The sequence below is a fragment of the Episyrphus balteatus genome, chromosome 3, assembly GCF_945859705.1.
Source record: "Episyrphus balteatus chromosome 3, idEpiBalt1.1, whole genome shotgun sequence".
In the NCBI taxonomy this organism is placed as follows: domain Eukaryota; kingdom Metazoa; phylum Arthropoda; class Insecta; order Diptera; family Syrphidae; genus Episyrphus; species Episyrphus balteatus.
This window is the reverse complement of record NC_079136.1, coordinates 7,346,908-7,355,964: the sequence shown is the minus strand read 5'-3', so window position 1 is coordinate 7,355,964 and position 9,057 is coordinate 7,346,908. Positions and strand designations below refer to the sequence as shown.

General features: G+C 32.4%; 1 non-coding gene across 1 annotated transcript; it reads left to right on the top strand.

The window, feature by feature from the left end:
- Positions 1-6,950: 6,950 nt before the first annotated feature.
- Trnag-ucc (transfer RNA glycine (anticodon UCC)) lies at positions 6,951-7,022 on the top strand. Its single transcript has one exon. It is a non-coding gene; the product is annotated as a tRNA-Gly (tRNA).
- Positions 7,023-9,057: the final 2,035 nt, after the last annotated feature.

Here is a 9,057-nt window from a genome sequence, read left to right as displayed (position 1 = left end):
GAAAAATTTTTTTTTGAAAATCATTATTAACGGTACCTGCCATAGAACCGTTTTTTTTTCAAATCCGATTATCTCCGAAACTGCTTATTCGATTTCAACGAAACTTTTTGTGAAGAAGCATTTATATAATTTAAATATAAGCCAAAAATAAAATTTTGAAAAAAATAATTTTTGGATTTTTAAAAAAAATTTGAAATTTTTTTTTTGAAAAATCAAATTTTCGAAAACGGGACATTGAACTTTTTTGAAATTTTGTTTTAAGATGTTGATTAGTGATTTCTACCAAATGGCATACTAATTTTATTTTAAAACTTTTTTTCCAAAAAAAATATTTATAAAAAATTAGTTTTTTAAAAAACGGCTCTAACGATTTTGAAAATTTTTTTTCTAAAAATGCATGTTAATTTATCAATCAAAACTGCATACTTGTTTTGGAGGGAAATTTAATTTCAGATTTTATTTTATTTTTTTTCAAAAACGAATTTTGTTTTTTATTTTTTAATTTCTATATAAAAAGTCTTAAAAATTTAAGCAACTTTAACTCTAAGAGCAAATTCGTGCGACCCAGTCGTGCATTTTATTTTTAATCAGATTTGCTCCGAAACTGATTATTCGATTTCAACGAAACTTTTTGTGATACCTAAAGCATTTATATAATTTTTATATAAGCCAAAAATAAAATTTTTGGATTAAAAAAAAAAAAATTTGATTTTTTTTATTTTGAAATATCAAATTTTCGAAAACGGGACATTGAATTTTTTGAAATTTTGTTTTTAGATGTTGATTAGTGATTTCTACAAAATGTATTGAAAAACATAAGCAATCGGTTTTAATATTTATTATTGAGAAAATTATTTGTCAGAAATTTTCTCATTCGAATTTTCAACGTTCAAGAAGCAAGACCTGTTTTCCTATAATTGTTTATCACCTTTTTTATATAAATAAACCAACAAACTCTAATAGGTTATGGGCGAAACTAAAGAGTCGGTTTATGGAATTCCGCAATTTCATGGAAGCGGATTTGATGATTGGCAGTTTAGGGTCAAGACCCATCTGGACTCGCTTAATCTGGGAGATGTTTTGACCAATGTCGTTGAAGCAAATGGTGTGGGATACGAAGATTTTTTGAAAAGGGATATGAAAGCTAAAGAACGAATTGTAGCGTTTGTTCATAATGATTTTTTGAGCTACATTCGTGAGAAGACTACAGCTAAAGAGATGTGGAAAAGCCTCCAATCGTCTTTTGCAACAAAGTCTGTGGTGAATCAGATGTTGCTCAGAAAGCAATTGTCGAAGCTCAAGATGAAAGATGGTGATTCAGCCGGCAAGCACATCACTGATTTTGAGAATTTGGTAAGGCAGCTTAAGATGTCGGGAGCATCATTAGAAGAAAGTGATCTTCTAGCTCAGTTTTTTCTTTCCCTGCCTGAAAAATTTGATCCGTTGGTTACTGCTTTACAAAATCTTAGTAGCAGTGATTTAACGTTTCAAACTACCAAAGACAGACTGCTTTTAGAAGAAGCAAAGTTAAATGACAGAGATGAAGAAGATGATCATGTGAGATCAGCATTTGCTGGAAAGAAATTTTTTAAGAAACCTTTCAAATTTCAAGGCAAATGTTTCAAATGCAATAAGCAAGGGCACTTAGCGAGAGATTGTCGAAATTCTGAATCAGGACATAGTCAAAAACCCAATAAAAATTCAAAGCGGGTATGTCTGATGTCGGATCGAAATAATTGTAATAGTTTCAAAGAGTCAAGCTCCAAAATAAAATTTAAGCTTGATTCTGGGGCAAGTGACCATCTGATGAATGTGAACTGGTGTTTTTCTGAAGAGAAAGAACTGAGAGAACCAGTAAAAATCAATGTTGCAAAGAATGGTCAATTTTTAATTGCAAAAAGTGCTGGAATTATTCATGGAAGAAGCAACACGGGTATCGACCTGACAATTAATGATGTTCTGTATCTATCGGAATTAAGAGACAACTTACTTTCCGTTCGAAGATTGACAAGTCTTGGTGTTGATGTCCAATTTGCCAACGATATAGCCAGAATTGTTAAAAATGGTATTCTCATTGCCGAAGGATATCTAAATGGCAGTTTGTATGAAGTTGAATTTGAGATTCAATATCTTTCAGCAAATTTATGTAAGACTGTTGATATCAAATTATGGCATAATCGTTTGGGACATGTTGGACAAGGAGCCTTAAAAGAAATGGCAAAAGAAAATCTTATAAAAGGACTCAATACGACTTCCGTTGATGGCCTTGGTTTCTGTGATATTTGTGTAGAGGGAAAACATAGTCGTGACCCCTTCAATGGCACAAGAAACAGAGCAACTCGAGTGTTAGAAAGAATTCACTCCGATGTGTGTGGACCCATTGATGAAGCTAACTGGGATGGATCCAAATATTTCGTATCTTTCATTGATGACTATACGCATTTCGCTATGGTGTATGTTATCAAGCGAAAATCTGACGTCTTTGAAGCAATGAAAGAATACGAAGCCATGACGAAATCAATGTTTGGACATTCGATCTCTAAGCTTACCATTGACCAAGGGAGAGAATATTGCTCGAGAGAACAGAACCTGTGGTACAAGAAGATGGGGATTCAAGTTGAACCTACAATCTCTTACTCCCCTCAGCAAAACGGAGTATCAGAAAGGTTCAACAGAACAAGAGGTATCTGAAGTACTCGTTGGTGTTGAAAATATCCAAGATACTGGTTGCGATACGAATGAAGATACTGATTGCGATGTGAATGAAGCTGAAAACTATGAACATCAAATAGTTGAAGAAGAAAATGAAGAAACTGATGTTTGGGAAGATGCAGCTGCGCTCCCTTCACAAACTGATAGTGGTAATCTTCATAATGAGATAACTACAAGGCGCAGTGAACGGGAGCGCCGACTTCCAAGTAAGTTTCATGATTTTTACATGTGTTATAGAACAGCTGCTGCTGATAAATTTTCGACAGGTGTACCTAATTCATATGATGAAATCCAAAGACGTTCTGATGCTCCAAAATGGTTCAAGGCTATTGAAGAAGAGCTTTACTCTATGAAAGAAAATGATGTTTGGCAAGTGGTTACAAAACCGAAAAATGCAAAGACCTTGAAGCCCAAATGGATATTCCAAATTAAAGAAAATGAATATGGTGAACCCACAAAGCTCGTCTAGTAGTTAGAGGGTTTACGCAAAAAGCTGGGATAGATTATGAAGAGACTTATTCACCCGTGGCGAAACTAACCACTATTCGAACTGTGTTAGCTGTGGCCTTACGAAACAAGTTTATCTTTCACCAACTTGATGTTAAAACTGCATTTTTGCATGGCACACTAAAAGAAGAATTGTACATGGCTGCTCCTGAAGGGGTTTCAGTCAAGGATGGAGATGTTTGCAGATTATATAAGTCCATTTATGGTCTTAAACAATCTCCTAGATGTTGGAACAAGAAGTTCAATGATTTTATAATTCAGTTGGGGTTCAAGAGATCTAGACATGACTATTGCTTATACACTAAGATGGGACAAGAAGAAGATGACCTGATTATACTTATATTATATGTGGACGATTTATTGATTACTGGAAAGAACTTATTGAAATTAGAAGGACTTAAGACAAAACTAGAAGCAACTTTTAAAATGTCAGATTGTGGAAACCTTAAATTTTTCCTTGGAATTAAAATCGATGTTCAAGAAAATGTGATAAGACTTTCACAAGAATCAAGTATCGACAAGCTGCTTGAAAAATTTGGGATGGAAGAGTGTAATCCAACAAGAAGTCCAATGGAAAAAGGATTACAACTTCAATTGAGAAAATCAGAGCAAGAATTTAACAAGCCTTACAGAGAATTACTTGGAAGCCTCATGTATATCATGTTATGTGTTCGACCTGATATATGCTTTCCAGTTGGATACATGGGAAGGTATCAACAAAACCCTTCAGAAAATAACTGGCAAGCACTCAAAAGAATAGTGAGGTATCTAAAAGGCACTAAGAAGAAAAACCTTATTTTTGAAATAACTGATGATCACCCTTTAACTGGTTACGCTGATGCTGACTGGGGAAGTGACATAAATGATAGGAAATCGGTTACTGGATATATTTTTAAAGTTTTTGGATGCACGGTTTCCTGGTCAAGCAAAAAGCAAACAACAGTTGCAACTTCTTCCAGTGAAGCTGAGTATATGGCACTTAGTGCAGCTGTTTCCGAAGCTATTTGGATTCGGGGGTTATTGCAAGACTTAAACCAAATTCAAAATGAGCCTGCAATAATTTTTGAAGACAACAAAGGCTGTATTGGAATGGCAACAAATTTAGAAACGAAGAGATCGAAGCATATCGACATTAAACATCATTTCATTCGAGACCACATTCAAAATGGATTGATAGAAGTTAAACCTATTGGTACAAAAGATCAACTTGCTGGTATGTTAACAAAGTCCCTGGATTCAACACGTTTTCAAGACCTATGCCAACGCCTTGGATTAAACGATTGAGAAGGGGTATTGAAAAACATAAGCAATCGGTTTTAATATTTATTATTGAGAAAATTATTTGTCAGAAATTTTCTCATTCGAATTTTCAACGTTCAAGAAGCAAGACCTGGTTTTCTTATAATTGTTTATCACCTTTGTTATATAAATAAACCAACAAACTCTAATAAAATGGCATATCGTCGGTGAAACCAGAAAAGTGTGTAACTCCATTTTAGCAAATTTTATAGGAGAGCAAAAAAACAAAATCGTTTTGAAGGCATTTGTAATAGTTTTCATTTTCTAATTTGCTAATAAAATAAAAACTATGAACTTTAAGGGGATTCTCGGTTTAAGGAACGATAGATATCAGGTTTGTCTAACAGATGGCATTCAAATCTAATTTTCAGAAAATTAGAAGTTACACACTTTTCTGGTTTCACCGACGCGACGATACCTATACCAATTTTATTTTAAAAACTTTTTTTTCAAAAAATTATTTATAAAAAATTAGTTTTTTTTAAAAAGACGACTCTAACGATTTTGAAATTTGTTTTTTCTAAAAATGCATATTTGATTTCAGATTTTGTTTTATTTTTTTTTTAACGAATTTTGTTTTTTATTATTTTTTTTTTTGTAGGTACCTGACATTTCCCAAATTTATATAGGTATAAAAAGTCTAAAAAATTTAAACAACTTGAACTCTAAGAGCAAGTTCGTGCGACCCAGTCGTGCATTTTATTTATTTTGAACGACGAACTGTTTGAAGCGGAAACCTTTTCTTGTAATCATTTTTTTTTTTTTAAACCTTCTTTAAAAATTCATTGTCTTAGTTTAATTAATACACAAACCTCATCGGGTGATACTAACACCAACAACATAAATAGTGGCCGTTTTGCAGAGTGTCTTCTTTGACATATGTATATTTTTGTAAATATTCAATGATTTTAATTTCGAGCTCAGTTTAATCATAACGATATAATCGTGTAGATATAAAAAGATACGCATAAAATGTTCATATACCTATTTATCCTTTTTTTCAAATAATAAACATGTCTACACTTTTCACTAATTTAAAAACACAGGACTCAGGTGAAAATTTGGGGATTTGCGGCAACATTCAAATGTTATTTTCTTGCGAAATCCCTTAGGGTAAATTTTCTTCTCCATTCAAAACCCAAAAAAAAAAAAAGGAAACTCGCATTATATTGAATTATGTTGACGTTGACTTTAAATTGTTTTTTTGCTGAAAGAAAGTGTAAAAAAGCCTACCTATGTGTACATCACAGGCAGGTATAGGTACTACATTTAAATTTCAAAACTGTCGATACAAAAATAATGCTTGTGGCTTTTTATGCAGCGCATTCGTCTCCTTTATATCCTTGTAAAACACATACACAAACATAAATCCCTTAACATTTCAATCATTTAAAACAACAACAACAAAAAAAAAGAATAATATTCAAATTTCAAACTCGAATGATTTTCACACAAATTGGCTATAGCTGAAGGCTATATAATAGATATCAGCTCCGTTTATTATTCTGTACAATCAATGGCGGAACATGAAAAGAAAACCACAAAGCTTTCACTAATCCTTTTTTATCCTCAAATGAGTTTATATTCTATTCAGGTTGTGGTTAGTTCTAAAGAATTTTATATATAGGTAGTTCAATGTTAATAAAGAGTAGGTACCTACCTACCTCAATTACTGTTTAACATGATGTGTTCTTAAAAGATGTCATTTCATTAGTAGGTAACAAGTTATTAAGAATGGCAGTTTAAATTTAAGAAAATGGAGTAGGTACCTACATAATATTCCATAACTTTTACCGTAATCTAATCCCATTTTTTTTTTTTTAGTTTTAAGAAATTTAAGAAATTTCACACACCTCAAACTTTTTCGTGCAATTATTTTCACCTCATACGAATAATAAAACATATTCTTTTAAAATCTTTATGAACAAATAAGTTCTTGTGCCTGCCTACTTCTTACTTAACCTAACTTAGGTCGTGTGTAAATAGCGTTAAATAGTTAACCCCGTGTAAAATTTTTGACGCTATTGAGGTGAATAAAAAAATTTCAGCTGTATGGATTATTGTTTAAAATTTTTTCTGCCTTTCTGCCATGATACTCCTTTTTAATAAAAAGAAAAACAAAACAAAACCATCTGCAAAAAAAAATGTATCCTAAATTTAACCAGGTCCCAGAGGCCATTAAATTTTTAACAGCTGAAAATTTTTTATTCACCTCAATAGTGTCAAAAATTTTACAAGAAGTTAACAATTTAACGCAATTCACACACGGCCTTAATTTTTTTTTACACTAACGACCTTGTTACTTACGGCCAATAACCTTTCTTTCAATTTCCATAAACATTATAATATGTCAGTTTATTTGTTCATTTATTTTCCATTGAATCACTAGACAATTGTATATAAATTTAGTATTATACCATCACTTTTCAGTTGCGTCGGTGGTGTAATGGTTAGCATAGTTGCCTTCCAAGCAGTTGATCCGGGTTCGATTCCCGGCCGACGCACACTTTTTTTTTTTATTTTTTGTACCTACACTGAGCGCTTTTGGTATTTTTTTATTATTTTTTTGGTATATCGCTAATATCTTTATAAGAACAAGATATACGTAAGGATGTGTTTTTTATTACACCCCGGCTTAACTGGACAAAAAAAGAAGTCGGGGCTAAGCAATTTACATGTTAAATACAACAATGTAACTAGCCTGAGGTGTTGTTGTATTTAACATGTGAATTGCGAAGCCCCCACTGCGTTTTTATTGTCCAGTTTAGCATGGGCGTAATAAAAAACACAACTATTGAGCGGCTTAAATCGACTTGTGAAAAGTCGCCATTAACAATGACCTTAAAAGTTAAAAAGTGTGAAATTTACAGAAGTAAACATTTTTTATTTCTTTCTAGGCTCTGTTTTTGGAAAAAACTATAAAATTGTTTTTTTTTTTTAAACCAAAAAATAAGCTTTCTGCATAAGTATTTTTAATTTTTTGGTCGGAAAAACTGGCAGAAAATGAGTTTGAAAATTTTGACTTTTTGCAAAAAGTGGCCGTTGTAGTTACCTACCTTAAAGCATTATAAAAATTAAATTCCTCACTCTTTTGTCACAACATAAGGTCTTTTTGGGTTCTTTTTGGACAAAAATATGAAGCCTGTCAAATTTTAAGGAGTGGGGATGAAATCCTCCCAGAGAAAGAAAAATTGTGCAAAAGTATCTACCCAAACGCTTTTAGCACAAAATTTTCTGTTACTTTTTCAACAACAACAAAAATGTAAACAACAACACCAATTGAAAAAAAAGAAACGAAAAATATCAAAACATTTTGTATTGTTTTTCAAATACTTTTTTATATACATATATTTTTTCATAAAATATTTATAAAATAAAGCACCTAACCACTAAAACGCAATAAATAAAAAAAAACAGGAAAAAAGCCACACCGCCATGTTGGTAAATTGTTTTGTTTCTGTTGTACGACAAGAAAAAAATAAAGAAAAAACAGAGAAAGCACTTCCTTTGACAGGCGAGACGGACAGAATCGCGAAATCCAAAATCCCGAAAACTCAAAATCCTGAAAGGCCAAAATCTTGAAAATAAAAATGAAAAAAGTAAAAACCTCTTTAACAACCTCTTCAACACGATTTTTTCCCACTTAACTCAATCATAAAACAACACCTCGGAAACCACAATAGGAACAGGAAATCAAGTTCAAATAGAGATATTAACCCTTTCGGTCCCAGCGTTACTCTCGTGTAACATATATTTAAAAATTCGTAACAAATATTCCATTAAATAATTTTTTAGGTTTCGATGGCTTAATTGAAAGGTAAAAAGTTAGTCAAACATCATACTTTTAATTTTTTTATCGAAAAAGGGACACATTTTTTTTTAGGTTAAGCCTGGTACGCTCGCGCTAAAATTTTAGCCAAGATAAAATTCCCATACAAGTTATCTATAATTTGTATGGGACTCATTTTAGCTCGGCTAAAATTTTTCGATAATTTGTATGGGAGCTAAAATTTAGCGCTAGCAGCGTACCAGACTTTAGTCGGGATTTTGGTTTTTCGGGATTTTGGATTTTCGGGATTCTGGGTTTTCGGTATTCTGGATTTTCGGGATTTTGGGTTTTCGAGATTTCGGTTTTCGGGATTATGACCCCAAACCCCTTTGACAGATTTCAGATTTTTGCCGGAAGAAATTTTTTGGGCAGAAATTAGGTTTGTTCGTTGTGAGCTCTATAGGGCACTCTGGGTCGCTCCGAATTCGACGTTAAGCGTTTTTTTGTAGCTCCTTTTTCAACCTCTGTGTTCGCTGTTCGCTCTGAACGCACCCTGAACAACTCTGGGTATTTTGTCAGTTAAAGCGAGGAATTCAGAGTTACAAAATCAAATCAGCTGTTTTCATTGTTGTCAGAAAAAAAATAATTGTTTGGAGTGCGAAAAGTGATTTATCGTTTGTGGATACGAAATTTGTGTGGTAAATATGAGATTTTTCACGAAATTCATGAAATATGAAACTAAATAAAGAAAAAAATGTCAAAACAGAAAT